Source organism: Nicotiana tabacum, chromosome 22 (assembly GCF_000715075.1).
Source record: "Nicotiana tabacum cultivar K326 chromosome 22, ASM71507v2, whole genome shotgun sequence".
NCBI classification, from domain to species: Eukaryota; Viridiplantae; Streptophyta; class Magnoliopsida; order Solanales; family Solanaceae; genus Nicotiana; species Nicotiana tabacum.
Window position 1 is genome coordinate 231119732 of NC_134101.1, and position 15513 is coordinate 231135244.

At 41.5% G+C, this 15513-nt stretch overlaps 1 long non-coding RNA gene across 2 annotated transcripts; it reads right to left on the minus strand.

Annotated features, from left to right (window-relative positions):
- Nucleotides 1–674: 674 nt before the first annotated feature.
- Nucleotides 675–15036, minus strand: LOC142176690 (uncharacterized). Of its 2 annotated transcripts, XR_012705418.1 has the most exons (5): nt 14897–15036; nt 14406–14502; nt 13596–13740; nt 6858–8330; nt 675–965 (listed from the first exon to the last, which is right to left on the minus strand). It is a non-coding gene; the product is annotated as an uncharacterized LOC142176690 (long non-coding RNA). The 2 variants fall into 2 exon arrangements; XR_012705419.1 differs by lacking the exon at nt 6858–8330.
- Between the last annotated feature and the right edge of the window lie 477 nt (nt 15037–15513).

The following is a 15513-nucleotide window of genomic DNA, read 5'->3' on the forward strand; positions in this document are numbered from 1 at the left end:
ATATATATATATATATATATATATATATATGTGTGTGTGTGTGTGTGTGTGTGTGTGTGTGTGTGTGTGTGTGTGTGTGTGTGTGTGTGTGTGTGTGTGTGTGTGTGTGTGTGTGTGTGTGTGTGTGTGTGTGTGTGTGTGTGTGTGTGTGTGTGTGTGTGTGTGTTTGGGCTACACGCCGCAGCGATATATAGATCGGGTTGCGCGTCGCAACGGTTACTATATGGTACCTATTGAGCGTGAGTGCTGAGTGTGAGCGCTGATTGGTAAGAGTTGAGTCACGAGTGATTGAGGAGCGATAGATATATACATGCACATGAGTGACGCTTTGCCTGAGGGGCCTGTTTATGAACTTATTGATTTTCACTCCTATTTAAGTGAGTTTCTATCGAATATATTGATTTATTGACTGCTTTCACTCATCTTTATATTGAGCCCCTGTCAAAAATGTTGAATAAATATTTTTAAACAACTTTCATTTAAGCTGGGGTTTATGAGATGTTCAGAACTTAATCACTGATTTGGCTTTTGTTATTTCCACTGAGATTCTTGTTATGAGGTGTTTATGAATCCAGTTGTCACGACCCTAACCCTAAACCAGGTCGTGATGACGCCTCTCATGAAGACAAGGCCAATCAGTTTAACCCAATTCATCTTTTAAAGCAGTTAATCAATACAAATATAGTCTAAACATGATTTAATAATACTGAATAGCGGAAATATCGATAACAATGCGAAAAATCCAACCCGACAGCCCTAACCGGGAAGTCACAAGTCACAAGCATCTATAGACCATACACACGTCTGCTAAATCCCATAACTAATACAAATGTTTGAAAGTGAACAAAAATGATAGAGAGATAGAGACACAGGGCTGCGGACGTCAACAACTACCTCGTAATCTCCGAAAGCCGCCTGGAACTGGAGGAATCAACACTCAAGAGTGGAACCAACAACGCCTAAATCTGCACACATGGTGCAGGGAGTAAAGTGAGTACTTCAACTTAGTGAGTAACAAATGTAAATAACGACTGAAAGTAAGAAATCATGTAAAACACAAGGCATTCTATAATGAAGGAGTAAATCACTTAAAATCAGTAAAAACAGTAAAAATAAAGTAAAATCCTCTTTTAACCAGTAAAAATAGGTAATTGACCGATAATTAAGATAAAGTAAACAAATAAAAGTTCTCCCCTCGAGCATAATGTCATCAAATTCGCCCCTTTGGAAACATCTCAGAACAGTACCAACCCCTCGGGCTCAATCTCAGAACAATACCTGCCCCTCGGGATCAATCTCACATCACAATGCGTACCCGCGCTCACTAGGGATGTACAGACTCCGGGAGGGGCCCCTAACGGCCCAAGCGCAATATCAAGCCATCTCGTGGCATCAAATTTAGGCCTTCAGCCTCATATCAATCAAGCCACCTCGTGGTGTATATATGTATCTCAGGCCCTCAGCCTCAAATCAGTATCATTGTATCCTCACAACTAGGCCCTCGGCCTTACTTAGTCCGAAAATCATCACAAGCCCCTCGGGCAATAGCAAAACAGTATTTCTGAGCCCAAAACATTTTTAAACTATCATTTAAGTCTCAAAACTGAGTAAAAATGGTTGAGTAGTAAGACAATGGAAAATAACATGACTGATTTCAAGTAATAAGTCAAAACAGTGAGGAAATAGTAATAAAAATTCCCGAAGGGTTCAAATAGTTGGCACGAAGCCCAAATATGGCAGTCTGCCCAAATCATGATGATAGCAAATAAGTTTCAGTTAAATACGCGATAAAATCATCAATCGAGAAGGACCAAGTCACAATCCCCAATAGTGTACGACCCCACGCTCGTCATCAAGCATGTGTCTCACCTCAATATAGCACTACGATGTGTAATCCGGGGTTTCAAACCCTCAGAGCATCATTTATAATCATTACTCACTTCGAACCGGCTAAATCTCTAACTCGTGATGTCTTTGCCCCTCGAATCGGCCTCCACGCGCGTCGAATCTATTCAAAATTAGAACGAATACGTCACAATATGCTAAGGGAACAAAGCCCAAGCGAAAACAATCGAAAACTACCAAATATTCCTAAATTGGCCAAAACCCGAGCCCCGAGCCCACTTCTCGAAACTCAGAAATTTTTACATCAATAGATTCTTCATCTCCCCACGAGTCTATGCATATCAAGAATACCAAAATCGGAGTTCAAATGACCCCTCAAATCCTCAATTTAAGGCATCTTAAACTCGAGCCCTAATCCTCCATTTTTAGCCCTTTAATTCCTTTAATTTCAGTCTTAATCCATGAAATACTATCATAGAAATGTGTTTTAGGTCAAAAATCCTTACCTTAACGAAGTCCCTTTGATTCATCTCTTCGAAATCGCCCAAAGCTCCCAATTCTGGGTTTAAAAATGGTTAAGCCCTTCAAAAATCGCGAAGGAAGAAATATATACATTCTGCCCAGGTTTTTCTGCATCTACGGCACAACAACCATATCTGTGGTACCGCATTTGCGGTCTAAACCTCCGCTTCTGCGGAAATCACTAAAAGACCCAAAATCGCATTTGCGGTCCAATCGCCGCATCTGCGGCTTCGCAGGTGCGGTCTCCATACCGCATCTGCGATTCCAGACATCCTTCCCAAAATCCGCTTCTATGGCCCTTCTCTCGCATATGCGGCGCCGCACCTGCAGCCCCCAAACCGCAGGTGCAAAAACATCGAAAGCAGCAAATTTTCTGCAATCTCTCAAGTCTCAAATCTTCCCGTTAACCATCCGAAATCATCCTGAGGCCCCCGGGACCCTAACCAAAAGCACAAACATAACCTAATACCCTATTCAAACTTGTTCCAATCATCAAAACACCCCAAACAACATCAAATCTACCAAATAACATCGGATTCAAGCCTAAGTTTCTAAAATCTTCCGAAATATGCTTTTGATCAAAAACCCAACCAAACCACGTCCGAATGACCTGAAATTTTACACACACATCCCAAATGACACGATGAAGCTACTGCAACTCTCGGAATTCCATTCCGACCCCCATATCAAAATTTTTCCTATCAACCGAAAATCGCCAAAATATTAACTTTACCGATTCAAGCCTAATTCTATTCCGAACCTCCAAAACTCATTCTGATCACGCTCCTAAGTTAAAAATCACCTTCCGAAGCTAACTCATCCATCGGAACTCGCATCCGAGCCCTCTAACACATAAGTCAACATCCGATTGACTTTTCCAACTTAAGCCTTCTTAAAATAGACTAAGTGTCTCAAACTTCACCAAACTCATTCCGTACTCGATCAGACCAACCCGCTAACATAAAATACGGATAATGAAGCATAAAGAAGCTAAAATGGGGGAAACAAAGCGGTAACTCATGAGACGACCGGCTGGGTCGTCATATCCTCCCCAATTTAAACAAACGTTCGTCCTCGAACGAGTCAAGAAACATACTTGAAGCCTCAAACAGATGAGGATATCTACTCCGCATCTTCCGCTCGTGCTCCCAGGTAGACTCCTCCATGGGTCGACCTCTCCACTGCACTTTTACTGAAGCTATATCCTTCGACCTCAATTTCCGAACCTGACGACCCAAAATACCTACTGGCTCCACATCATGAGTCAAATCATCATCCAACTGAACCGTGCTGAAATCCAAAACATGAGACGGATCCCCAATATACTTCTAGAGTATAGAAACATGAAATACCGGATGCACACTCGACAAGTTGGGTGGCAAAACAAGCTCATAAGCTACCTCCCAATCCTCTGAAGCACCTCAAAAGGCCCAATGAACCAGGGACTCAATTTCCCTTTCTTACCAAATCTCATAACACCCTTCATGGGTGAAACCTTCAACAGAACCTTCTTGCCAACCATGTAAGACACATCTCGAACCTTCCTATCAGCATAACTCTTTTGCCTCGACTGCGCTGTATGAAGCCTCTCTTGAATCATCTTCACTTTCTCCAAGGCATACTGCACCAAATCAGTCCCCAATAGCCTAGCTTCACCGGGCTCGAACCAACCAACTAGAGATCTACACTGCCTCCCATACAAAGCCTCATATGGAGCCATCTGAATACTCGACTGGTAGCTGTTGTTATAAGCAAACTCTGCAAGTGGTAGGAACTCATCTCATGATCCTCCGAAATCAATGACATAAGCACGCAACATGTCCTCCAATATTTAAATAGTACGCTCGAACTGCTCGTCCGTCTGAGGATGAAAAGTTGTGCTAAACTCTACCTGAGTACCCAACTCTCTCTGCACGACCCTCTAAAACTGCGAAGTAAACTGAGTACCTCTATTTGAAATAATGGAAATTGGGACACCATGCAAGTGAACAATCTCTCGGATATAGATCCCTGCTAACCGCTATGAAGAATAGGTACTACACACAGGAATGAAGTGCGAGGACTTGGTCAACCGATCCACAATCACCCAAATAGCATCGAACTTCTTCAAAGTACGTGGAAGTACAACAACAAAGTCCATAGTGATTCTCTCCCACATCCACTTAGGAATATCCATCTACTGTAGAAAGCTGCCCGATCTCTGATGCTCATATTTCACTTGCTGACAATTGAGACACCGAGCTACAAATCCCATAATATCTTTCTTCATTCTCCTCCACCAATAGTGCTGCCTCAAATCCTGATACATCTTTGCGGCACTCGAATGAATGGAATACCGCGAGCTATGGGCCTCCTCCAGGATCAACTCCCGAAGCCTATCCACATTGGGCACGCAAATTCGAACATGCATCCTCAACACCACATCATCACCGATGGTCACATCTCTAGCATCATCATGCTGAACTCTATCCTTAAAGACTAGCAAATGCGGATCATCATACTAGCGCTCTCTGATGTGATTATATAAGGAAGACCGAGAAACCACACAAGCCAATACTCGACTGGGCTCCGAAATATCTAATCTCACAAACCGATTGGCCAAGGCATGAACATTAACTTCTATAGGTCTCTCCCCAACTGGAATATACCCCAAACTCCCCATACTCACTGCCTTTCGGCTCAAAGCATCGACCACCACATTGGCCTTTCCCAGATGGTACAATATAGTGATATCATAATCCTTAAGCAACTCCAACCATCTCCGCTGCCTCGAATTAAGATCCTTTTGCTTGAACAAATGTTGAAGACTGCGATGATCAGTGAACACCTCACAAGATACGCCATACAAGTAATGTCTCCAAATCTTCAATGCATGAACTATGGCAGCAAACTCCAAATCATAAACGGGGTAGTTTTTCTTATGGGGCTTCAACTGACGAGAAGCATAAGCAATAACTCCACCCCCTGCATCAACACACAACTAATCCCAACTCTCGAAGCATCACAATATATGGTGTAGGAACCTGAAACTGATGGCAAAACCAAAAATTGGAGTTATGGTCAAAGCTGTCTTGAGCTTCTAAAAGCTCTTCTCATACTCGTCCGACCATACAAATGGAGCACCCTTCTGAGTCAACTTGGTCAAGAGAAATAAGATAGATGAGAATTCCTGAACAAACTGGCGATAATAGCCTGCCAAACCAAGAAAGCTGTGAATCTATGTGGCTGAGGACGGTCTGCGCCGACTCTGAACCACCTCTATATTCTTTGGGTCAACCTAAATACCCTCATTGGACACCATGCGCCCCAAGAAAGTCACTGAACCAAGCCAAAACTCACACTTGGAGAATTTTGCATAAAGCTTCTTCTCCTTTAATCTCTGCAATACAACTCTCATATGCTCTGTGTGCTCCTCCTGACTACGCGAATATACCAGAATATCATCAATGAATACTATGACAAACGAATCGAGATAAAGATGGAACACGCTATTCATCAAATGCATGAACGCTGCTGGGGTATAGGTCAGCCTAAAAGACATCACCAAGAACTCATAATGACCATAACGGGTCCTGAAATCCATCTTAAGAATATCTGACTCCCTGATCTTCAACTGGTGATAACGCGAACGGAGATCAATTTTGAAGAACACCCTTGCTCCCTGAAGCTAGTCAAATAGGTCATCAATGCGAGGCAAATGATACTTGTTCTTAATTGTTACCTTTTGAAATTGCCTATAATCAATGCACATTCTCATCGTGCCATCCTTATTCTTCACAAACAGAACCGGCGCACCCCAAGGTAACACACTATGCCGAATGAACCCCTTACCTAGGAGCTCCTGAAGCTGCTCCTTCAATTCCTTCAACTCTGTTGGTGCCATACAATACGGCAGAATAGAAATGGGCCGAGTGTCCGGCACTAGGTCAATACCAAAATAAATATCCCTATCCGGTGGAATGCCCGACAGGTCTACAGGAAACACATAGGGAAAATCCCTCACAACTAGAACAGAATCAATACTGGGAGTCCCCGTTCCGACATCCCTCACAAACGCTAGATATGAAAGACAACCCTTCCCAACCATACGCTGGGCCTTCAAGAAGGATATCACGGTACTAGGAACATAATCAGTCACACCTTACCACTCGATCCGTGGCACACCCGGCATAGCCAAAGTGACTGTCTTAGCATGACAGTCCAAAATAGCGCGACAAGAAGATAACCAATCCATGCCATGACATTAAAATCTACCATGCTCAGTAATAATAGATCCATTCGGGTCTCCAGACCCCCAATAATCACCACACATGACCGGTACACACAATCTACAACAACAATATCGCCCACTGGGGTAGATACATGAACAGGTAAATCAAAAAACTCATAGGGCATACCCAAATAACGAGCAAAGTATGATGACACATAAGAAAAGGTGGAAGAAGGATCAAATAATACAGAGGCATCTCTGTGGCAGACTGAAACAATACCTGTAATGACAACATCTAAAGCAATAGCATCTGGTCTGCTTGAGATGGCATAGAAACATGCCTGGCCACCCCTTGATCGACCACCCCCTCTGGGCCGACCCCTGGATGACTGACCTCCACCCCTAGCTAACTGAGTGGGTGGTGGTGAAGAAACTGGCACTGAAGCCGAAGACTGACCCCTCTGCTGGGACAAACTAACAACACGACGAGGACACTGACTCCACATGTGGCCAATCTCGCCACACTCATAACAACTCCCAGGTGCTGGAGAAGGGGACTGAAGGGAACCCTCACACCGGAGTGACTAGCTGATGCACTCGGCATAGAAGAATCCTGGATCAATGGAGTACAGGTCGAACTTTGAGCTGGAAGGGCACTGAGTGATGACTGGCCCTGCTGAGATCCATGATAACCATGACCCGAAGATGCCCCACGATAACCTGGGTGAGGTGACTGAGCAGGCCTGAATGAATGGCCTCTGTTGTGCTGAAACTGGCCCCTCGAAGGAGCACCACTATAGCTGCCATATCCTCGAGGCCTCTTAGCCTCCCTCTCCTTTCGCTCCTGATGGCGAACGGTCTCAATCTCACAGGCGATATCAACAACCTCCTCGAAGGTAGCACCAGTCACCCTCTCCCTAGTCATAAGAATACGGAGATGATAAGTAATACCATCAACAAATCTCCTGATCCTCTCTCGATCCGTCGGAACCATCCAAATGGCATGACGAGCCAACTTAGAAAACCTCAACTCATATTGTGATACAGTCATATCCCCTTGTCGCAACCACTCAAACTGCCTACACAGCTCCTCTCTACGGGACTGCGGCACATACTACTCCAAGAAGAGAACAGAGAACTGCTGCCATGAAATGGGTGCTGCACCATAGGCCTACGCCTCTCAATATCCTCCCACCAAGTAAAAGCAGCTCCTGAAAACTGATAGGTGGTAAAAGTGACCCCGCTTGTCTCCAAAATACCGACAGTACTATGTATCCTCTGATACTTATCCAGAAAACCCTAGGCATCCTTGCCCTCTGTGACACTGAAGGTCGGAGGCTGTAATCTACCAAACCTCTCCAATCTACGCTACTCATCCTCCAGCATGACAGGAACCACATAGTCCTGAGAAGCTGCGACCAGCTGGGCTAGATATGCCTCCCCCGGCCTATGAAGTAGCTGCGGCTGTAGTGGCTGAAACCGCCTAAGCCAGGCTAGTGCAAACTGATAAGATCTGTGCCAAGGCCTCCTGAAGACCCGAAATCACGATGGGCACAACTGGTGCCTGAACTGGTGCTGCTGGAGTATCCATAACTGGAGCCTGATCCTGAGCTGGGCCAATTGGTGGATCAACAGGTGCTACCCTCGCTACTCTGCCTCTTCCACGACCATGACCGCGTCCTCGACTTCTGGTGGTCTCAACTGGTGGCATTGGGGGTCGTCCACCCCATCCAGTAGCTTTTGTCTTCACCATCTGTGAGAGAATAAAATAACAAAAGTTTAGTACTCGGATCAACAAGTTCGCATGACAAGAACTTCAAGAATATGGAGTTTTTTCCTAAAGGTTCTGCAGCTTCTCAAGGATAAATACAGACATCTCCGTACCGATCCGCGAGACTCTACTAAACCTGCTCATGACTCGTGAGACCTATATAACCTAGGCTCTGATACCAACTTGTCCCGATCTTAACCCCGAACGCGATCGTGATGGCGCATCTTATGAAGACAAGGCCAGCCAGTTTAAACCGGTTCATCAATTAAAGCAGTTAATCAACACAAAAATAGTCTAACACATGATTTAATAATACTGAATAGTGGAAATATCGATAACAATGCGAAAAATTCAACTCAACACAGCCCTAACCGGGGTGTCACAAGTCACGAGCATTTATAGACCATACACAAGTCTGCTAAATCACATAACTAATACATATGTTTGAAAGGTAACAAAAATGATAGAGAGATAGCGTCACGAGGATGCGTACGTCAACATCTACCTCGTAATCTTCGAAAGCCACATGGAACTAGAGGAATCAACACTCAGGAGCGGAACTAGCAACGCCTAAATCTGCACACTTGGTGCAGGGTGAGTACTCCAACTCAGTGAGTAACAAATGTAAATAACGACTGAAAGTAAGAAATCACGTAAAACACAAGGCATTCTATAATGAAGCAGTAAATCACTTAAAATCAGTAAAACCAGTAAAAACCAACTAAAATCTTTTTTTAACCAGTAAAAACAGGTAATTGACAGATAGTTAAGATAAAGTAAACAAATACAAGTTCGGACCTCGGGCATAGTGTCATCAAATCCGCCCCTCTGGAAACATCTCAGAACAGTACCAGCCCCTCGGGCTTAATCTCAGAATAATACCATCCTCTCGGGCTCAATCTCACATCACAATGGGTACCCGCGCTCACTAGGGGTGTACGGACTCCGGGAGGGGTCGCTTACAACCCAAGCGCAATATCAAGCCATCTCGTGGCATCAAATCTAGGCCCTCAGCCTTATATCAATCAAGCCACCTCGTGGCATATATATGTCTCTCAGACCCTCGGCTTCATATTAGTATCAGTGTATCCTCACAATTAGGCCCTTGGCCTTACTTAGTCTAAAAATCATCACAAGCCCCTCGAGCAATAGTAAAACAGTATTTCTGAGCCCAAAACATTTTTAAACTATCATTTAAGTCTCAAAACTGAGTAAAAATGGCTGAGTAGTAAGACAGTGGAAAATAACATGACTGAGTTCAAGTAATAAGTCAAAACAGTGAGTAAATAGTAATAAAAATACCCGAAGGGATCAAATAGTTGGAACGAAGCCCAAATATGGCAATCAGCCCAAATCATGATGATAGGAAATAAGTTTCAGTCAAATACGCGGTAAAATCATCAATCGGGACGGACCAAGTCACAATCCCCAATAGTTTATGACCCCACGCTCGTCATCAAGTGTGTGTCTTACCTCAATATAGCACTACGATGTGCAATCCGGGGTTTCAAACCCTCAGAGCATCATTTATAATCATTACTTACCTCGAACCGGCTAAATCTCTAACTTGCGACGCCTTTGCCCCTCGAATCGGCCTCCACGGGCGTCGAATCTATCCAAAATAAGAATGAATACGTCACAATATGCCAAATATTCCTAAATTGGCCAAAACTTGAGCCCCGAGGCCACTTCTCGAAACTCAAAAAATTTCACATCAATAGATTTCTCATCTCCCCACGAGTCTATGCATATTAAGAATACCAAAATCAGAGTTCAAATGACCCCTCAAATCCTCAATTTAAGGCCTCTTAAACTCGAGCCCTAATCCTCCATTTTTAGCCCTTTAATTCCTTTAATTTCAATCTTAATCCATGAAATACTACCATAGAAATGTGTTTTAGGTCTAAAATCCTTACCTTAACGAAGTCCCTTTGATTCATCTCTTCAAAATCGCCCAAAGCTCCCAATTCCGAGTTTCAAAATGGTTAAACCCTTCAAAAATCGCGAAGGAAGAAATATATACATTCTGCCAGGCTTTTTCGCATTTACGGCACAACAACCGCATCTGCAGTACCGTATTTTTAGTCTACACCTCCGCTTCTGCGGAAATCACTAAAAGGCCCTAAACCGCATCTGCGGTCCAATCACCGCATCCGCGGCTTCGTAGGTGCGGTTTCCATACCGCATCTGCGGTTCCAAACATCCTTCCCAAAATCTGCTTCTATGGCCCTTCTCTCGCATATAAGGCACCATACCTGCGAAAACACCAGAAGCAACAATTTTTCTGCAATCTCTCAAGTCTCAAATCTTCCCGTTAACCATCCGAAATCATCCCAAGGCCCCCGGGACCCCAACCAAAAGCACAAACATAACCCAATACCCTATTCAAACTTGTTTCAATCATAAAAACACCCCAAACAACATCAAATCTACCAAATCACATCGGATTTTTGCCTAAGTTTCTAAAATCTTTCGAAATACGCTTTTGATCAAAAACCCAACCAAACCACGTCCGAATGACCTGAAATTTTACATACACATCCCAAATGACACAACGAAGTTACTGCAACTCTCTTATTTCCATTCCGACCCCTATATCAAAATATCGCCTATCAACCAGAAATCGCTAAAATATCAACTTCGCCAATTCAAACCTAATTCTACTCCAAACCTCCAAAACCCATTCCGATCACGCTCCTAAGTCACAAATCACCCCTCGAAGCTAAACGAACCATCAGAACTCACATCTGAGCCGTCTAACACATAAGTCAACATCCGGTTGACTTTTCCAACTTAAGCCTTCTTAAAAGAGAGTAAGTGTCTCAAACTTCACCGAACTCATTCCGGACTCGATCAGACCAACCCGATACCACAAAATACGGATAACAAAGCATAAAAAGATGAAATATGGTAAATGAAGCGGTAACTCGTGAGACGACCGGCCGGGTCGTCACACCTGTTTTGCCCGAGGGGCTATTTACGAACTATGTTTTTGCCCGAGGGGCCGATTTTGGTTTTTTTTAATAAATGGTATTGAGCCCCTACTGAAACTGTTGGAAGGTATTTTTAAATGACTTTTACCAAAAGCTGGATTTTAAATGAGACGATTGACTCGTATTCTGATTTGAAAGCTTGTTGTGCTTATTGAGTTTAACATAAATTTGGATTCATTGTTTTCCTACTGCTCAGTCTTTATTTACTCGTATTACTTACTGGGTTGGAGTACTCACATTACTCCCTGCACCTCGTGTGCAGATTCAGGCATTTCGGAACTCGGCAGTGGGTGTTGGTTGCTCAGACGCGGAGTCATCAGAGTTAGCAAGGTGGTTGCACGACGTTCGCAGCACTGCTTCCTTCCTCTAATTTTCATTTCTATACTTAGTACATTTTGACTGTTTTTGTTGTATTCAGATCTTGGTAGATGCTCATGGCTAGTGACACCCCGATGTCGGGCTTGTATGTTATTTTTGCATTGTTCATTCAGACTTATATTATGAAATATTGTTTAATTAAAGGCTTAAAAATGACTCTAGATGATTAAAGGGTTATATGAGTGTTGTGTCAGCTGGCCTTGTCTTCACGAGAGGCGCCATCATGACCGAGCCGATTTGGGGTCGTGACAATCTAGTAGATAGTTTTCATTTCATCAATTAGGAAGGTGTACATGAACCCACACACGCTCCATTAGGAAGTCTTTGTCTTTGTTTTCCCCTTAATAACTGATAGGACACTATTAAGTCTTTCTACGAAGTCTTCTTTGTCGTTTACTCAAAGAACTATGGTGCCATTTTCTTCACGTACCACTGACTTGTTTCTATTCACTCAAACCCCTACTTTGGGGGCAGAAGAACTTTCCTTCATTGTCTTACGCTTTTGATGCACGAAACCTTAGTTTGCTTGGCTTTCTGATCCACCAATAAGTCCTTCAATGTTATTTTATGAACTAAATGATGTTTTTTTTATGTCTTTTCTTTTCTTCGTTTAAAAGCTTGTATTTGATTTGTTGAAAGAATTCTTGATTGGAAAATTGGTTGATGAATATAAAAGAGTTAAGATAGTTTAAGAAAAATAACTTTTGTCCATAAAAGAGGGAAGTCATTTTTCCCCAATCGATAAAAATTATTTCCCTACAAAATATTTTTCTCATTGAAAATAATTTTTTAAGTAATAACTGCAATCATGCCAAACACGCTCTTATAGATCTAGCAGGGTGACTTTCACTTAATCAATAGGGGAGGAGTACATGTGGATCCAAACAGGACCATGACAAAGTTGTGGATACAATATGATAGAGTTTTCTTGACATTAAGAAATATTACTCCCGCCGTTCCTTTTTAGTGTGTTACAAAAAGATTAATTTCTTTCTAAATTTTAAAAAAATTAATTTATACTTTTAACTCTTCCCTTAATGAGAAGTTTTTATATGCTTGTTTCTTTAGGTTGCTCAATGCTTTGTACACATTGCAAATAACCAGTAATTAAAGACGCATTTCAAAATATTAGGATCCATTTCACAGTTGTTTATAGATGCAATTTAATGAATTTTTACACACAAAATTTTTACTCCACGTCGAAAGTTATGTGTTCAAAATTGAACATTCATATGCTCGACTAATTTGAATTCACACTATAAAAGTATTGTAAGCGCTCCATAGCAGAGAGGACTTCATTCCAAGAAAGCTTAACACATACCCGACAGAAATTGATCATTTTAGGCTCTTTATTTTTCAATCCCCACCCTGTCCATTTCTACAGGTAGTAATTTTCAATTTACTCGTTAGATTTGACAGCATAACCTAGAAAGAGCCATCTCTTATTAGTTCTTTTGAAGCCTTTGTCTTTTTGTCTTTTTGTTTGTTAAAGTCTAACTTTTTGAAAAGAAAGAAAGAAAGATATAAGGTCTTCCTTCTTCATTCACTTTATTGGAGTTGGCTGTCTTCCATTAATTATTTCTTTCACTTTTATCACATGATAATACTTGCTTTGGGTACTTCCTTCTTTCAAAATGTTTATTCGTACACATTACAAATAATCAGTAATTAAAGTAATTAAAGACGCATTTCAAAATGTTAGGATCCACTTCTAGTTTCCTTGCATTTGCATAAGTAAGAAAAGTTGACAATGTTTGAAATTCTAACCTCACATCAACAAATATTCCATAAGAGGGAAAAGTCTAATTTTCTCTAATGAAAGTGAAGGATGAATGTGATGACATTCTAGATGAAGTTATGAGAGGGAAAACTACACCTTGGACTATTTATCGGCTTTGCTACTTTGAATATATTCTGTTTAGTTTTCCCCACTCCAGCAAGTCTTCTCCACTTGACGTTTGGGGCCATGTAACAACGCTCCACTTGATGAAGTGAAAACAACCTTCGTCACCTTTTAGTGTCTGGTGATACCATTTTATTATTTAATTAGATGGTATTATTCACTTAAAAATTAAGCAAAAAGTAGAAGAGGAGACCAAGTAAATCTAAAATTTATAGGCAAAAACGCTACTGTAATTTGTTTTAATTTGTCTAACTCTTGACGGATAGAGTTATTCCGTATCTGTGTTAGTAAGAGGTAACAAGTATCCCGTAGAATTTGTCGAGGTGTACAAGTTGACCTCGATACCAAAATTATAATGTTTTTCCCGCGGTTTAGAGCCTGTGTTTAGTAGTGTAAGCGTATAGTTTAAGTTCTATGGATTCAACCTTTAAGATTTTTATAATTAAACTCGTTGTATTTTTAAAGGTATGAATTCATAGGTATCTACTATATATAACGCTAAATGTCAAATAGCAATTATGACACATAAGTCAAATAAGCATGTAACAATTAAAGCAGGAATTGACGGCATAATATTAAGCAATGGAGATAAGAGAAACAATTACTATAACAATTAAGTCATGAAATAAAGCAATTCATGAAATACGAATAAACAAGGAAACAAGCAATTTGGCGATGTATAGACACTCGTCACCTCGCCTATACGTCGTTACACATGAAATTCACGTAACACATAGTTCAAGGGTTCTATTCCCTCAAGTTAAGGTAAACCACGACACTTACCTTTCTTCACAATTCAAGTGATCACTCTACCACAACTTTTCCTTTCCAATTAGTCTCCAACCCAATCAAATCCAAATCAAACTCGTGAAAAATCCATCTGAAATCGCCCAAAACCAGGGTCAAACTCTAAAAATGAACAAAAATGTCGGACTCTGGACTTATACATTCTGTCTATAGTTTTAATTTGAAAATATGTGTCATTTTCCATTTTTCAAGATTACAAAACTATTGGATTATTATTAACTCAATATTTTAAAATTAAAATTATGTAGATATTCCAAAATATATGAAAAATACTATAGGTTGCAATTATTCCCATGTCTGTGATAAAACAATTTTTTAAAAAATTGTTGGTTTTAGTTCACATATATTTTAAATCTCGAAAAACAAAAATGTCACAAAATTTGGAATAGATGGAGTAATTTTTTATTAATTTATATGCTCCAGCACACATTAAAATTTCCTTTAATTAAAAAAAGAAAATGGAGTACCTAGCTGAAGGATCACAAAGTAGAGATTAATTGACAAGTTGTACTTTCATCTCAGTAGCATTGGAATCAGCAACAGGTGGTTGTGACTTTGATTGTGTACCGTTTTCCATCTGCTTGAGGGCTCGGGTGGTTAACGAATCAATTTGGACTTGAAAGCTTCTGGAATTTTTGCTGTTTCTGGACTGCTGGTGCATCACTTCTGCGATGTCCTAGTCGTAGAAGCAACCTCGCAGAAGCGACCGTCGCAGATGCGGACAGTATTGCGCAGGTGCGATGTCTTAAAGACGCAGAAGCGGGCTGAGGCAGAAGCTGGGCATGATTTTCACAGAAGCAATCCTTTGTCGTAGAAGCGATGTGATGCTTCTGTTTGCAGGTGCGAAAATTGGACTGCCAGTGAGGATCACAAATGGGAGGTTTGTCTCGCAAAAGCGAGCTTGCAGAAGCACAAGAATCTGTCCGCAGAAGCGATTGGAGTAAATCAGCTTCAGCTGTTGCTGCACTTGATGACGCGAATGCAGGAACCGTTTCACTTCCAACAACTCTGTTTGTTGCTGGTGTCGATGATCAGATTCTCGTTAACTCATTCAAGGTTGATCCTATCAATTCATTCGTCTCAT